Raw genomic sequence first — 17,095 nt, forward strand, 5'->3', positions numbered from 1 at the left:
TCCTCCCCATGGAAGTCAAACAGGTAGCCATTCAAGGTCTCATACAATCACGCCTTGATTTTTAATGTACTCTACCTCGGCGCCCCAGAATACACCCTACCCAGGCTACAGATTGTACAGAACTGCGCAGCACCCCTTCTGCTCAAAATCCCCCGTAGACACTCAGTGAGGGCCGGACTGACCAGCCTTCATTGGCTCCCGGTTCGGCAGAGAGTTTTGTTCAAGGCATTATGCATAGCCCATCAAGCCTTCTGGGACATGGGACCCAACATCACCCGTGACCTGGTTACCCATTACACCCCAAACCGAAGTCTTCGTTCCAGCCAGACTTTCTCGGCAGTGGTGCCAAGAATAAAAAGATCTAGATCTGGCGGAAGGACGTTCGCATACAACGCGTCCAAGACTTGGAACTCTCTGCCACTCCATCTCAGAGCTAACCATAACCTCACTGGGTTCCGCAAGCAATTAAAGACCTTTTTGTTCGCATCCTCCTACTAACTGTCTGTCTCCCCTCCTCTGCTCATCGGTAGGTTCTGGTTATCTTAGCGCTTGGACGCCTCCGGGCAACAATTCGCGCTCTATAAATCGGCAAGTTTACAAGTTTACAAGTTTATATTCGTCTTACAGATTGATTTGTCTAAATGTTATCCTTAAAGCTACAAACTAATCTTTAACTATCTTTCACTGTGTTATGTTCAATCTCATTATGTACTGTAGTCACTTCAGACTGTAGTGAAACATATCCATGAGGACACATTAGGCACAATGGAGGCCAATGAAAGCTATCACTATTAGTGAAATCATATTAACAATTTTGCAGTATTTGCAGTATAGCATTTTTATGTAGATCAAAAGCAAACATTAAAAGAAATGGGGGCTCAAAATAATTCTTTAGACATTTTACATTGTTTTCAAACCAATAATACATCTTTTTTTCTTCTTTTATTTTTACCAAAAAGCAAAACAAAAAACTGACAACAAAGTTATATTTGTTTGCTCAGTTCGTAACTCAAAACTCTTTTTCTTCGTCTAGATACTTTCAGTTTTAAAAACATTTCACCACTATCAAAATTTGCAAAAATATAATATGGCGCTTCTTCTGGACAGTTGTTATTGACGTTTTGATTTCTGTGGACCCCTTATGAATATTTTTTCTTAATTCCAGGGACCCCCATTGAACCAATATTGGCATCCGGGGACTGCCACAGAGTCAGTACTAGAAGTGGAGATCCCTCAGCCAAGGCAATTTCTCAAAAGAACACACATAAATACAGAATAAGGATACTGTGATTTGAACTTTGAAACAACACACACAAAAAATCAGAAAGAAGTATACATCAAATAGATCCTCACATGGTGATATATTTAATTCACTAACAAATATAGAAACATTTACATTTTTAATTTTACTGTGAAGTTTGAGGCTTTTCTAAATGTAATTTTTAATTCTAAAATAACAAAGCAATATGCTACACTCTAGCATATAAGTTTGTCTTTTTTGCTCTTAATGCATGCATGCTTTCATTGACACTTCAATTGAGATCACCCATTGCCCATGCTATAGTCAGTTTTCTGTTGTTGCGCTGCTTCCAAATATCAAGACAAGGATACCAACTTAATTTGTAGCTCTCCAGTTCAAATTCCTTGACATTTATATATGTTTTTAAGCTTTAAATTTAACATTTGCTTCTATCTGCCTGTCTATCTATCTTTGCCAACAGTTTCTTGTATTGTAGGCTTCTGTATCTGACTCTTCTTTTTCTTCCTCTTCGTTCTTCTTCTTTAGACACAGATGTGCCCATACAGGAGATGTGATGTGATCTTTGGGACTCTCTTTCTTGCTGGTCTGTTGGCAACAGGTGATTCAATGCCCCTGTTCTGTGAATCGATTTAAATTATTTCTGTTTATTCTCTGATTGACCCTGATTTTTCACTCTCCCAGTGTCTCTTCTTGCATGTTCTCTTCACTGACTTAGACTACTTGTCACCTTGAGGCTCTCTCAATTGTTGTTGGAACTTTTCATGAGCTGTGTCAGAGACTGTGCCTTACTGCGACTTGTTGCTTTGCAACAGTGTTTCACTCTGATTCTCGAATTGAAATTAGCTACTGGTACCTTTGCCAGGATCTTCATCTTCACGTTCACTTTCACCAGCATCAACACTTAACCAGTTTCAGGATTCACCTTTCCAAATTCTACCCCTCTGGATCAATGCTGTGAATTTGAGCTTCACTGTGAAACAATTCTTCATCAGCTGTATTCACACTTCTCGTGTGTGCAGCGCGTTCCACTGCAGAAAAAAAGAGGCAAAAGCATGTGAAAGTACTCAGAAAATTAGGGAAGATGAAGAAACAGTCAAAAAGGCAAAAACAGGAGATAGCACTCAGAAAAATGGGGGGAGTTGAAGGAGAGAAGATACAGAGCCAAAGTAAGAGAAAGCACTCAGAAAAATGGGGGAGAGGATGGAAAAAGCAGTAAAAAAGACAAAAGCAGGAGAAAGCACTCAGAAAAATTGGGGGAGTGGAAGGAGAAAGCACTGAAAAATTGGGGAAAAAACTGGAGAAAGCACTAAAAGAAACTGGGGAGTGTATGGAGATAGCAGAAAAAGAATCAAAAGCATAAAATACTTTAAACATAAAAAAACAAGGCAAAAGCATGTCAAAGCACTTAGAAAAATAAGGGAGAGGCTGGAGAAAGCACTGAAAAAATGGGAAAAAGCAGAAGAAGGCATTCAGAAAAATGGGAGAGACGATTGAGAATGCACTGAAAATTGGGCAAAAGCAGGAAAAATCACTACGAAAAACAGGGGGGTAGAACGAGAGTGCACAAAAAAGAGGCAAGAGAATAAGAAAGCACTCAGAAAAATGGGGAGAGGAAGAAGAAAGTAGTATAAAAGGGTCAAAAGCAGGAGAAAGCACTCCAAAAAATGAGGGGAGTGAAATGAGAGAGAGCAGAAAACAGCTGCAAAAGCATGGGAAAGAGGAGGCAAAAAGCAGTAAAAAAACAAGGCAAAAGCAGGAGACAGCACTCAGAAAAAGTGGGGAGTGGGTGGAAGAAGCAGTAAAAAACAAGGCAAAAGAAGAAGAAAGTACTCTGAAAAATGGGGAAGACGACGGAGAAAACAGTAAAGAAAACTAGGCAAAAGCATGAGAAAGCACTAAGAAAAACTGGGGAGTGTATGAGAGAGCAGAAAAAGGAGGCAAAAGCATGAGAAAGCACTCAGAAAAATGGGAAAGAGCAAGGAAAAAGCAGTAAAAAAACAAGGCAAGAGCATGCAAAAGCATGGAAAAAGCACTGAAAAATGTGGCAAAAGCATGAGAAAGCACTAAAAAAACAGGGAGAGTGTATGGAGATGGCAGAAAAAAGAGTCAAAAGCATGAGAAAGCACTCAGAAAAATGGGGTAGAGGAAGGGAAAAACAGTTAAAAAAAAAAACAAGGCAGGGGGGCGTGGCCAAGATGGCGAAGTGAAGAGACGCTTTCTCCCGGAGCTCCCGACCCAGCCCGGGCCCTGAGCCTTCTGTATAGCTTGTTCTCCCCCCCATCGGCGTAAAACCGAGTGGGGACGGTGCGGGAACAGTTTGGGCTGTGTCAGAGCCGAAATCCAGCCTTGGAGTGATCGTAATCCGGCCCGGGGCACTGAACGACGCAGAAACCGGCCGGGAAGAGAAATGGCCTCCTAGTCGGGGCTGACCAGAGCTCTTTCCCCGAAGCACGCAGAAGCTGGCGGCGGTGCAGCGTAAGGCAGTGGGTGCCACGCCTGGTTGCTGAGGCAGGACCTGCGGCCCGGAGAGGGGCCTGCTGCCCGCGGAGACGACACGCCCCTGGCTGCCGATCCCTACGGAAATTGAGGCCGCGGCTGCAGCCTAGCTGATCGGAGGCCCGCGAGCCGGAAGGGCGGGGTCACTGGACGCATAGGCGGCAAAGGCGTCGCAGCAACAAGGATAGGAACCGAGACCCTCAAGTTGCTGTGGAGGAGTCAGCTTCTGGCCGGCTGGTGACTGACCCTGGGCCGGGCGGAGAGGCGCCCATAGCCGGAACCTTCACCGGAGGGGGTGCGATAGCTTGCAGGGGCACACAGAGACGCCATTTTGGCTTTTGGTGGTGGTGAAGAAACGGACGGCGGAGCATGGTGCCCTTGAGAGTTCCGCCGTGGATGGTCGGCTTACCGTAACCAACTGTGGCAGTCGCCGAAGGACGAGCCAGGCCAGAGGAACCGGTTTGTGCAGGCCGTGGTCGACTCCCTACCCCTGGTTGTAGCGTGGCCAGGAGCGGATAGCGGCGCCTGGCCATTGAAGTAGCCTCCTGGACGCGGGGGGTCCCGGAGGTGCATCCCGCGGCATAGGACAGAGTCATCCTAGCAAGACGAGGCGAGTGGAGCCGCTGCCCAGGCGTCCGGCCGACGCGGTGCCCGTACTTGGCAGGGCGGCCTTGAGGACAAGAGGGCGAGTCAGAAAGGCAATAAACGGAACGACCGCACGCTCCCCGAGATGCTTGGCAGGTCCCAGACCAGGGGTGAAAGGAGTCAACCGTCCCCGAACGCAGCGAGTGGCTCCAATGCAACAGGCGGCGGCGAACCCCCGGTCACTCGGTCCTTTTTGGAGTCGCTTTTTGGCACGCTGAGAGACGACTTTCAGGCGCTGAAGCAGGAGGTGGCCGGGGAGGTCCGCGAGATCCGGAGAGAAGTCGACGGTCTTGGCGAGAGAGTGGTCACGGTGGAAAGTCCCACACAGAGACAAGACGAGGAGATCACGCAGCTACAACAGGAGGTGCTGCGTTTGAGGGACCAACAGGTGGACCTCCAGGCCCACAACGAAGACCTGGAGAACTGCTCATCAGGATCCGGGGTGTGCCATCCACGGAGGAGGGGACGGATGTGGCAGAATATCCGAGAGAGCTCTTCAGGGATATATTGGGCGAAGCGGCAGATTTTCCGGTACGGATTGATAGGGATCATCGAGTGGGGCCTCATAGACGCGCGTCAGCCCCGCCACCGGACATCCTGGCATTTCTCCCTGACTTTCCGCTGAAAGAACGGATCATGGCGGAGGCCCGGAAAAAACCCTCATTGACGTTTAGAGGACACCCCGTGGCTTTGTATCAAGACCTGTCTGTAATCACCCTCCAAAAACGGAAAGCGTTTAAAATCGCAACAGACTTCTTGAAACAGCATGAAACGCCTTACTCCTGGGGTCATACTTTTCGACTTATTTTCCATTGGAATGGTGTGCTACATCAACTGAGGTCCCTACAGGACACGTGCGAGGTGCTGGGGATCACTGCGGAGGAAGAGGCCTCCACCACACCTCGCAGGAGGCGCACCACCGGGGATGGCTGGCACAGAGTCTCGAGGCGCAGAACATCAGCGGCATCCCAACGTCCGAGTTCGCCTACTATCAGGGCTGAAATGGCGAGTGCCATCCAGGAAGCCTCCAGGGACATAGTGGTGCACGACGGCGTCGCACTAACAGTGTAAGACTGCTCCGGGGGGAGAACGACTTTGCATTTCTGTTTCTGCCGGCTTAGAGCCATGAGGGGCTGGGGGGGGGGCACAGGGGGGAAGGGTGTGGCTGGACGTCCACTACGATAAGTTACCACGGACTTGTCCGGACAGGACATGGCTGGGACAATTTCTTGGAAGAAGTTGGGGGTTTGGGGGGGGAGGGAGGGAGGGGAGTTGGGGTGCCGAATGGGGGGTGGGAGGAGGGGGAGTTGGGGAGTTGGGGGACGCGGGGGTCGGGAGTTGGGGAGGGGAGGGTACAGTCCGTTCAGTGTTCTTGAGCTTTCCACGATGGCCCGATGGGGAGTCACGGGCAGTTGAGGCCCACAGGCCCCCCCCCGATACACAGGATTCACTGCATGTTTCATTCTGTCTTGACTCTGGATGGCAACCCTTAAGGTAGTGACCCTTAATGTTAAGGGACTTAATAACCCTGTCAAAAGAAGAGCAGTTCTGTCCCTGCTAGAGAACACACAGGCTGACATTTGTCTTTTACAGGAGACTCACTTGCTTGCGCGAGACTGCCATAGATTAAGATCCCGTATATTTCCCACGCAGTTCTTTTCCTCGTCCAGCACCAAGACGGCGGGGGTGGCGATCTTAGTGTCGAACTCTTTTAGAGGGGAGGTCCTCCACAAGTTTGCGGAACAAAAGGGGAGACTATTAGCGCACAGATTCAAATTAGGGGCTCTGACATTTACCATTGGTTCCATTTACTGTCCGAATGAACATCAGGATAGCTTCTTTCAGTCGGTATTAGTGGACATAACAGCATCCCCGGACAGGCACATTATTTTGGGTGGGGATTTAAATATGGTGGTAGACTCAGCTATAGATAGATCGGCACAGCGCTCACCACAGACAGGGGAAATGTCACAAGCAGTTAAATCCCAACTGGTGGACCTGGATCTTCATGACCTTTGGCGCCACCTACACCCCACGGATCGAGATTACTCCTTTTACTCTCACGCACACAAAACCTACGCGAGGCTGGATCACCTCATAGTTACCGGCCCGGTCCATGATTTAGCTACGACATCGGAGGTGGGGGTCTTATCTTTATCAGATCACGCACCGGTCTCGGGGAGCTTTTCTCTGCCGGCTGACCGGGCCCCCCGGGGGGTCTGGCGCCTCAGAGACGCTCTGTTACACAAGAAAACTGTCGTGCAAAAGGTTACGGAGGTGATCAGGGATTTCCAAACGCATAAGGATAACGCAGATACCTCGGTGGCGACGCAGTGGGCCGCACTTAAAGCAGTGGTCAGAGGGGAATTTATCGCGATTTCCTCGGCGGAGAACAGGGAACGGAGGCAGAAGCGGGATGAGCTCACCCAAAAAGTTAGGGAATTGGAAGAGGTGCACCGCCGTACGGGGGCTCCCAGGATTTGGAAACAGCTGAAGGCAGCGAGAAAGCTCCTGTCATTCCTGGACATGGACAGGGCAGAATACGCAGCACTTCGACTGAAACACGCTTACTACACGGGGGGGGGACAGGTGTGGCCGCCTTTTGGCAAATAAACTCAGGGTGGTCAATGAACGTCATCGGGTGAAGGAGATTGCGACGGGGAATGACGGACTGGTCACAGGGGACGATCGGATAGCTGAGGCCTTCCGCCGATTCTATGCGGACCTATACACCGGGGAGAGTCTGCGGGAGCAGGAGTCGGAGGACTACCTGGACTCAGTCACACTCCCATCCCTAGAACCATCTCAAACGGAGTATCTCGAGAGGGAGATACGGGTCGAGGAAGTGATTGCTGCCATCTCCAGGCTTAAAGATGGGAAGGCCCCCGGCCCGGATGGCTACACAGCGCTCTTCTATAGGACGTTCAGTGTCACGTTGGCCCCTATACTAGCTAAATTGTTTAACTCCTTCTCTGAGCCAGGGGCAATCCCTCCGGATCTCCTACAGGCCTCGATCTCAGTTATCCCTAAACCAGGGAAGGACCGGACCCAATGCAGCTCGTACCGCCCGATTTCCCTTTTGAACGTAGACTTGAAACTGTACACGGGTATTCTGGCGGCGCGCTTAGCGCCTCACTTACCGGGCCTGGTGGAGCCGGACCAGGCTGGCTTTGTCCCTGGGAGGCAGACGGTGGACAACATCAAGAAGGTGGTGCATGTTCTGGAGAAGGCCTCCCGGATTCCTGGAGAGAGACTGCTCCTTTCGGTGGATGCCGAAAAGGCGTTTGACTGAGTGCACTGGCCCTATTTGGAACGGGTTATGACGAGGATGGGCATAGGTGAGAAATGTCGCACCTTGGTTTTTAACTGTTACCGGTTCCCGTCGGCGGTGGTGAGGGTGAATGGCTGCGGCTCTCGGAGGTTTGGCATTGAACGCGGCACCAGACAGGGCTGCCCCCTGTCCCCACTCCTTTTCGCTATATATATGGAGCCACTCGCTCAGAGGCTCCGGCAGAATCCGGACGCCACTGGAGTGAAGATGGGGGATATGTTCATACGGTCAGCCTCTATGTGGACGATGTGATTCTGACCTTGGAGGAGCCGAGGCGTGCACTGCCTGCGTGTATCGGCGAATTGGAGGCTTTCTCACGGGTGGCTGGATTCAAAATGAATATGGGCAAATCGACAGCACTGGAAATTTCCCTGACTCCTGCAACACGGCGGGAGTTGCAGGGCCTCTTCCCCATGCATTGGTCGGCTCACCAGGTCCAGTACTTGGGTATCCTGTTGGCACCTATGTTGCAGGCTATGGTGACAGCCAATTATACAGCTTTGACTGGAAAGATTAAAGAGGAACTGGGGAGGTGGAGCAAAGGTCTGATATCGTGGCTCGGGAGAGTGGCAGCGGTTAAAATGACGGTCCTCCCTCAGATACTATATCTATTTCGGGCCCTGCCGCTGCACCCGCCTAAGGGCTGGTTTCAGCAGACACAATCGATCCTATCCCGTTTTATTTGGCAAGGCCGCAAGCCACGGATGAGGAGAGTTCTCTCCACGCTGGCACCGGAGTCTGGGGGGCTGGGAGTATTTTCAAGTGGCGCAGCTTCGATATCTGGTTGAATGGAGCCGATGGGAGTCGGACAAGCATTGGTTATTCCAAGATCAGGCGGTAGCGGGCCGCCCTTTACAAGAGGTGCCCTTTTTGCGTAGGGCTCACCGCCCTCCGAATCTCTACGCGTCTTTTGTAACACGGGTCTCGCTGAGGGTGTGGAATACTACTAGCACTACACATGAGCTTACCACGTTCCCCTCCCCGTTTACACCTATTGCAGACAACCCGGATTTCACACCAGGGGTCACCCAGAGGGCTTTCGCACACTGGCGGGCTGCTGGTTGTAGGTCACTTTTCCATGTGTACGGGCCGGACGGAGTTCTCCCTTTCCAAGCGCTTAAGGAAGAGTATGGTTTAGCTGAGACAGATAGGATGCGCTACTGGCAGGTGCGGCACTGGGCTTTGCAACCACAGGTACGTGAGCTGGCAGATAGGAAACTATTGCCGTATGAGAGGTGGCTAGTGACGCGGTCTTCGGATGCTAAACTCATCACAGATCTTTATAATCTTTTACAGCCTCCCCCCTCACACTTTCATAATCCAGGTAGGGAACGCTGGAACAGAGACCTGGGAAGAACGTTGAGCCATAAAGAGAGGGACCAGATTTCATACCGCGCACGACACTCTGCATACCATGTAGGGCTTACTGAAACTTTCACTAAGGTGTCTACGTACTGGTACTACACCCCGGAGCGGTTACACGAGATGGATAGACATATCGATAATACTTGCTGGCGAGAATGTGGGCATCTGGGCACATTGACACATGTCCTGTGGGAGTGCCCGGTGTTGAGCCTTTATTGGAAGGAGGTGCTAGATGAGATTGACACTCGATTTGAGATAGAGTTGCCCCGCTTTCCAGCATATGTCCTGTTGGGCTTGCCCAACGGGCTGATGTATCCATTGAAATCTCGTAGGGGCAGACAAATTGCAATAGCACTGGGCTCTGCCATTCAGAATATTCTAATACATTGGCGGACCACCACTGTTCCATCTATCACGGGCTGGTTACATAGGCTGTGGCATGTCCTGGGCATGGAGAAACTATCACTGATGATGGCCGGGGAAGTAGAGCAATTTGGGGAGTTGTGGCAGCCCTTCCATGCATTACTGGCCACCGAATTTAGGGAGCTGACCTGTCCGAGGTACTTGAGGCTCTTGAGATTGACACCACCGCTAGACTTCACTGCTCAATAATCATGGGCTAGATAGAGTTTGGGGATAGTGGGGGGGGCTGAGTTCAGTAGGTTTAGCTAAGACAGGACACTGGACGGGGGTACTGGGAGGGGGTTGGGGAACAAGAGGGGGGTGGGGGGACTTGGGGGGAACTGTTTCTTTAAAAGGGGAAGGGCACGGACACTTTATTTCTACCTCAGGGTGTTATCTAATGTAATGTTGATGGACGAGGAGCCCACACAGCCTCTACTGCACTTGCGGGACACGTAGCATTTTCTTGAAGATGGGCTCCCGGGATTGCAGCACAATGTCATTGCTTGAATGTCTTTCTTTTTGTTCTGTCTACCCTTTCAATAAAATACTTTAAACATAAAAAAACAAGGCAAAAGCATGTCAAAGCACTTAGAAAAATAAGGGAGAGGATGGAGAAAGCACTGAAAAAATGGGAAAAGCAGAAGAAAGCATTCAGAAAAATGGGAGAGACGAACGAGAAGGCACTGAAAATTGGGCAAAAGCAGGAAAAATCACTCCGAAAAACAGGCGGAGTAGAACGAGAGTGCAGAAAAAAGAGGCAAAAGAATTAGAAAGCACTCAGATAAATGGGGAGAGGAAGAAGAAAGTAGTTAAAAAGGGTCAAAAAGCAGGAGAAAGAACTCCAAAAAACAAGGGGAGTGAAAGGAGAGAGAGCATAAAAAAGGCAGCAAAAGGACGAGAAAGCACTCAGAAAAATTGGAAAGAGGAAGCAAAAAGCAGTAAAAAACCAAGGCAAAAACAGGAGACAGCGCTTAGAAAAAGTGGGGAGAGGATGGAAAAGTAGTAAAATACAAGGCAATAGCAGGAGATAGTACTCTGAAAAATGGGGTAGAGGAGAGAGAAAACAAAACAAAAGAGGCAATAGCATGAGAAAGCACTCATAAAATGAGGTGAAAATGAAGCAAAAAGCAGTAAAAAAAATAAGGAAAAAAAGGAGAAAGCACTCCGAAAAATGGGGGAAGTGGAAGGAGAGAGAGCAGGAAAAAAATTGCTAAAAGCATGATATAGCACTCCGAAAAATGGGAGAGAGGAAGAAGAAAGCAGTAAAAATGGTGCAGAAACAGGAGAAAGCACTCTGAAATATGGAGAAGATGAAGGGGAAAACAGTAAAAATCTAGGCAAAAGCATGAGAAAGCATTCAGAAAAACTGAGGTAGTGTATGAGAGAGCAGAAAAAAGGAGGCAAAAGCATGAGGAAGCACTCAGAAAAATAGGGAAGGAGGAGAAGAAAGCACTGAAAAATTGGGAAATAGCCAGAGAGAACATTCAGAAAAATGGGGGAGAGAATAGAGAAAGCACTGAAAAATTGGGAAAGAGCTGGAGAAAGCATTCAGAAAAATGGGAGAAGTGGAACGACAGAGCAGAAAAAAATGAGGCAAAAGCATGAGAAAACACGCAGAAAAATAGGGGAGAGGAAGGAGAAAGCAGTAAAAATTGGGACAAAAGCAGGAAAAAGCACTCAGAAAAACAGGGGGTGTAGAACGAGAGAGCAGAAAAAGAGGCAAAAGCATGAGAAGGCACCCGAAAAAATGGGGGAGAGGAAGCAAAAAGCAGTAAAAAAATAAGGCAAAAGCAGGAAAAAGCATTCAGTGACATTGGTGGGGAGAGGAAGGAAAAAGCAGTAAAAAAAAGGCAAAAGCAGGAGAAAACACAAAAAAAGAAGAAAGCATAACAAAGCATGATAAAGCACTCAGAGAAATGTGGGAAGTGGAAGGAGGGAGCAGGAAAAAATGAAATAAAATCATGATAAAGCACTCAGAAAAATGGGAGAGAGGAAGAAGAAAGCAGTACAAATGAGGCAAAAGCAGGAGAAAGCACTCAGAAAAATGGAGAAGAGTACGGAAAAAACAGTAAAAAAACTGTATGAGAGAGCAGAAAAAGGAGGCAAGAAAAAAACAAGATTAAACATGTGAAAGCACTCAGGAAAATAGGGGAGGGGATGGAGAAAGCATTGAGAAATTGGGAAATAGCTGGAGAGAGCATTCAGAAAAATGGGGGAGTGGATGGAGAAAGCACTGAAAAATTGGGAAAAAGCTGGAGAAAGCATTCAGAAAAATGGGGGAAGTGGAGGGAAAGAGCAGAAAAAATTAGGCAAAAGCTTGAGCAAGCACTCAGAAAAATAGGGGAGAGGAAGGAGAAAGCAGTAAAAATTGGGACAAAAGCAGGAAAAAGCACTCAGAAAAACAGGGGGTGTAGAACGAGAGAGCAGAAAAAGAGGCAAACGCACGAGAAGGCACCCGAAAAAAATGGGGGAGAGGAAGCAAAAAGCAGTAAAAAAAATAAGGCAAAAGCAGGAAAAAGCATTCAGTGACATTGGTGGGGAGAGGAAGGAAAAAGCAGTAAAAAACAAGGCAAAAGCAGGAGAAAACACAAACAATGGGGTAGAGGTAGGAGAAAGCATAACAAAGCATGATAAAGCACTCAGAGAAATGTGGGAAGTGGAAGGAGAGAGCAGGAAAAAATGAAATAAAAGCATGAGAAAGCACTCAGAAAAATGGGGAGAGGAAGGAAAAAGCAATAAAAGACAAGGCAAAAGCAGGAGAAAGCACTCAGTAAAATAGGCGAGAGGAAGAAGGAAGCAATAATAAATGCGGTAAAAACATGAGAAAGCACTCACAAAAATTAAGGAGAGGAAGGAAAAAGCAGTAAAAAACAAGGCAAAAGCAGGAGAAAACACACAGATAAATGGGGGAGGGTATAGAGAGAGCAGAAAAAAGGAGCCAAAACCATGAGAAAGCACTCAGAAAAATGGGAAAGAGGAAGGAAAAAGCATTAAAAAAAGGCAAAGGCATGCGAAAACAATTAGAAAAATAGGGGAGAAGATGGAGAAAGCACTGATAAATTGGGTAAAAGGAGGGAAAACCACTCAGAAAAATAGGGGAAGTAAAACGAGAGTGCATAAAAAAAGAGGCAAAAGCATAAGAAAGCACTCAGAAAAATAGGGGAGAGGAAGAAGAAAGTAGTTAAAAAGGGTCAAAAGCAGGAGAAAGAACTCCAAAAAACAAGGGGAGTGAAAGGAGAGAGAGCAGAAAAAAGGCAGCAAAAGGACGAGAAAGCACTCAGAAAAATTGGAAAAAGGAAGCAAAAAGCAGTAAAAACCAAGGCAAAAGCAGGAGACAGCGCTTAGAAAAAGTGGGGAGAGGATGGAAACGCAGTAAAATGCAAGGCAATAGCAGGAGATAGTACTCTGAAAAATGGGGTAGAGGAGAGAGAAAACAAAACAAAAGAGGCAATAGCATGAGAAAGCACTCATAAAATGAGGGGAAAATGAAGCAAAAAGCAGTAAAAAAATAAGGAAAAAAAAGGAGAAAGCACTCCGAAAAATGGGGGAAGTGGAAGGAGAGAGAGCAGGAAAAAAATTGCTAAAAGCATGATATAGCACTCCGAAAAATGGGAGAGAGGAAGAAGAAAGCAGTAAAAATGGTGCAGAAACAGGAGAAAGCGCTCTGAAATATGGAGAAGATGAAGGAGAAAACAGTAAAAATCTAGGCAAAAGCATGAGAAAGCATTCAGAAAAACTGAGGTAGTGTATGAGAGAGCAGAAAAAAGAAGGCAAAAGCATGAGGAAGCACTCAGAAAAATAGGGAAGGAGAAGAAGAAAGCACTGCAAAATTGGGAAATAGCCAGAGAGAACATTCAGAAAAATGGGGGAGAGAATAGAGAAAGCACTGAAAAATTGGGAAAAAGCTGGAGAAAGCATTCAGAAAAATAGGGGAAGTAGAACGACAGAGCAGAAAAAAATGAGGCAAAAGCATGAGAAAACACGCAGAAAAATAGGGGAGAGGAAGGAGAAAGCAGTAAAAATTGGGACAAAAGCAGGAAAAAGCACTCAGAAAAACAGGGGGTGTAGAACGAGAGAGCAGAAAAAGAGGCAAACGCACGAGAAGGCACCCGAAAAAAATGGGGGAGAGGAAGCAAAAAGCAGTAAAAAAAATAAGGCAAAAGCAGGAAAAAGCATTCAGTGACATTGGTGGGGAGAGGAAGGAAAAAGCAGTAAAAAACAAGGCAAAAGCAGGAGAAAACACAAACAATGGGGTAGAGGTAGGAGATAGCATAACAAAGCATGATAAAGCACTCAGAGAAATGTGGGAAGTGGAAGGAGAGAGCAGGAAAAAATGAAATAAAAGCATGAGAAAGCACTCAGAAAAATGGGGAGAGGAAGGAAAAAGCAATAAAAGACAAGGCAAAAGCAGGAGAAAGCACTCAGTAAAATAGGCGAGAGGAAGAAGGAAGCAATAATAAATGCGGTAAAAACATGAGAAAGCACTCACAAAAATTAAGGAGAGGAAGGAAAAAGCAGTAAAAAACAAGGCAAAAGCAGGAGAAAACACACAGATAAATGGGGGAGGGTATAGAGAGAGCAGAAAAAAGGAGCCAAAACCATGAGAAAGCACTCAGAAAAATGGGAAAGAGGAAGGAAAAAGCATTAAAAAAAGGCAAAGGCATGCGAAAACAATTAGAAAAATAGGGGAGAAGATGGAGAAAGCACTGATAAATTGGGTAAAAGGAGAAAGCATTCCGAAAAATGGGGTAGAGGATGGAGAAAGCACTGAAAAATTGGGAAAAAGCTGGAGAAAGCATTCAGAACAAGCATTTACAATGCAATGGTTTCGCCTTTGGAAAAGTTTGAGCTATTGGCATTGTAAATGACCAAATTTGTATTTATGTATTGGTTTTGAAAACAGATAAATAAATGGCATTGTCAATTACATTGCCATTAGCTTAATCTCTCGCAAATGTGAGACCCATTGTACCCTACGGACGAGCTCAGCAGACAGCAATTACTACCACACACACCGAGAGCCACACAAACACACCCAGAGCCAGCCACACACACACACCCAGAGCCACAAACACACACACCCAGAGCCACACACACACACACACAGAGCCACACACAGAGCCACACACACACACACAGAGCGACACACACACACAGAGCCACACACACACACAGAGCCACACTCCCAGAGCCAAACACACACCCAGAGCCACACACACACCCAGAGCCACACACACACCCAGAGCCACACACACACCCAGAGCCACACACACACCCAGAGACACACACACACCCAGAGCCACACACACCCAGAGTCATACACACACCCAGAGTCACACACACACACACCCAGAGTCACACACACAGAGCCACACACACACACACACAGAGCCACACACACACACAGAGCCACACACACACACACATCACATTTTCATAATCGTTCGCTATCACAAGAATTCTTTCTGAATCCAAACATATTTGCATGAAATAAGTTTGTGTATTAATGTGCATTATTTGTGAATCAATATAGTTTAAAAGAAAAAACAAACATAACATTAAAAATCCTGTGTGCTCTTTAAAGTTAGACACCAAAAACCGTATGGGAATGTTACGTTAGGCTTTTCAAGTTCAATTGCATATTAGCTTTTTGCAGGGAGAAAAATACTTTATGTTCACTGTCATTCATCGGTCACAGCATTGCACAAGACACAACAGGGAAACCTGGCGCAAAGAGCTGATAAAGTTCCTATTGTATACCGTTCCATAATCCCTCCTCTCTTCGCCCGTCAGACAAAATACACCATTTGACAGGTTACTGAAAGGAGGTCTTGGTGGGAAACATAAGCCAATTACATAAGAAGTGGGTTGTTCCGGATGCAATCCTAACTGAAACAAAAATCTTAATCCGTCTGCCAACCAGGAAAAGCAGTTCCGTGTGTGCGAGTATTGCTATCAATCCTGAACACAATAGGTGCGAGAGGGCCCGTACTTTCTTTTCATAGCACTCCGCTTTGGACAGAGGGCAGGCCTGGAAACCAACACCTTATGACTCAATCCAGAGGAGGAGGAGAGGATACCTCAGACCAGGAGTCAGGAAACAGAATCAAATCCTACAAAGGTCAGCCCTTCCCAGGTAGGAAACCGTAGCCAGCATGCGATCCTACACGCAGAACCCACAACAGCACAATTTACAAACTACAAGCATTGGCATTGAATTTAAAGCATATTTAATGATATATGATGACAAAAAAATAATTTAAAAAAAGCGTTGGCCAAACCTACGAGTCGAAATGCACATGATATCTCTTATGAACAAGTAAATTCCAGCAGCAAAATGTCCCATAAACCAACACATACCATAAACACAGCGCCTCAACACACAAGTAGCGTTTCAAGGCACTGTTGCCCCTCTCTAATCACATGCTGATGGATGTACCCCGTCCTAAGATTAATTTACACTTCTTTCGCAAAGTTTCAATCTCAGACCCTGCTCTCAGTCACCCTAGTGGCCCTCTCCAACTCATGCGCTGAACTGCTCCTTCCTGGAGTGTTCTGCCCTTGTTCTTCCCTCCACCCTTCCTGTTCGGTGGCCCTCTCGGTGCCCTTACCCTTTGTAGTAGGCTTTCACTCGTATCTGGTGCGCGTTCTCCCGGGGGTGCGTCATGGTACCGTCTCGCTGTGTGGGCATCTCCGGGGCTGCGGCTCACCTTCCTCGGCAGCCCGGGGAGTCAACCCTCCCACATCCTCCTGCCGCAGTAACGCCGTCGCCAGCCCTGCTGCTAAACCGGCCGGCTGTACCAAGCTGCGAGGGGAGAACCTGGATCACACCAACCTCTTGACATCTCTTATGACCAAGTAAATTCCAGCAGCAAAACGTCCCATAAACCAACACATACCATAAACACAGCGCCTCAACACACAAGTAGCGTTTCAAGGCACTGCTGCCCCTCTCTAATCACATGCTGATGGATGTACGCCATCCTAAGATTAATTCACACTTCTTTCGCAAAGTTTCAACCTCAGACCCTGCTCTCAGTCACCCTAGTGGCCCTCTCTAACTCATGCGCTGAACTGCTCCTTCCTGGAGTGTTCTGCCCTCGTTCTTCCCTCCACCCTACCTGTTCGGCGGTCCTCTCGGTGCCCTTACCCTTTGTAGTAGGCTTTCACTCATATCTGGTGCGCGTTCTCCCGGGGGTGCGCCATGGTACCGTCTCGCTGTGTGGGCATCTCCGGGGCTGCGGCTCACCTTCCTCGGCAGCCCGGGGAGTCAACGCTCCCACGTCCTCCTGCCGCAGTAACGCCGCCGCCAGCCCTGCTGCTGAACCAGCGGGCCGTACCAAGCTGCGAGGGGAGAACCTGGATCACACCAACCTCTCAACTGGAGGGAAGGGAGGACTGACTGCCTTGGGAAAGAACAGGAGCCAACCAACTGCTGTTTAGGACAGGGAAGCAGGAAGTGAACGATAAACACAAGCAAATGCGATTGTGGGGCATACATAGTGCGTTACCCCACACAGCGAGTTATTGTGGTATCAGCCCACGAACGTCCCACAGGGAGAGCCGTCCGGCTGGTGTGAGGAAGGATGCCA

At 47.7% G+C, this 17,095-nt stretch overlaps 1 long non-coding RNA gene across 1 annotated transcript in view; it reads right to left on the reverse strand.

The window, feature by feature from the left end:
• Positions 1 to 925: 925 nt before the first annotated feature.
• Positions 926 to 17,095, reverse strand: part of LOC147688828 (uncharacterized) — a 28,201-nt gene continuing 12,031 nt past the window's right edge. Inside the window, exon 2 of the long non-coding RNA XR_015300563.1 lies at positions 926 to 2,289. This is a non-coding gene — a long non-coding RNA (uncharacterized LOC147688828). The remainder of the gene's footprint in view (positions 2,290 to 17,095) is intronic.

Source organism: Lissotriton vulgaris, chromosome 10, assembly GCF_964263255.1.
Source record: "Lissotriton vulgaris chromosome 10, aLisVul1.2, whole genome shotgun sequence".
Classification (NCBI taxonomy): domain Eukaryota; kingdom Metazoa; phylum Chordata; class Amphibia; order Caudata; family Salamandridae; genus Lissotriton; species Lissotriton vulgaris.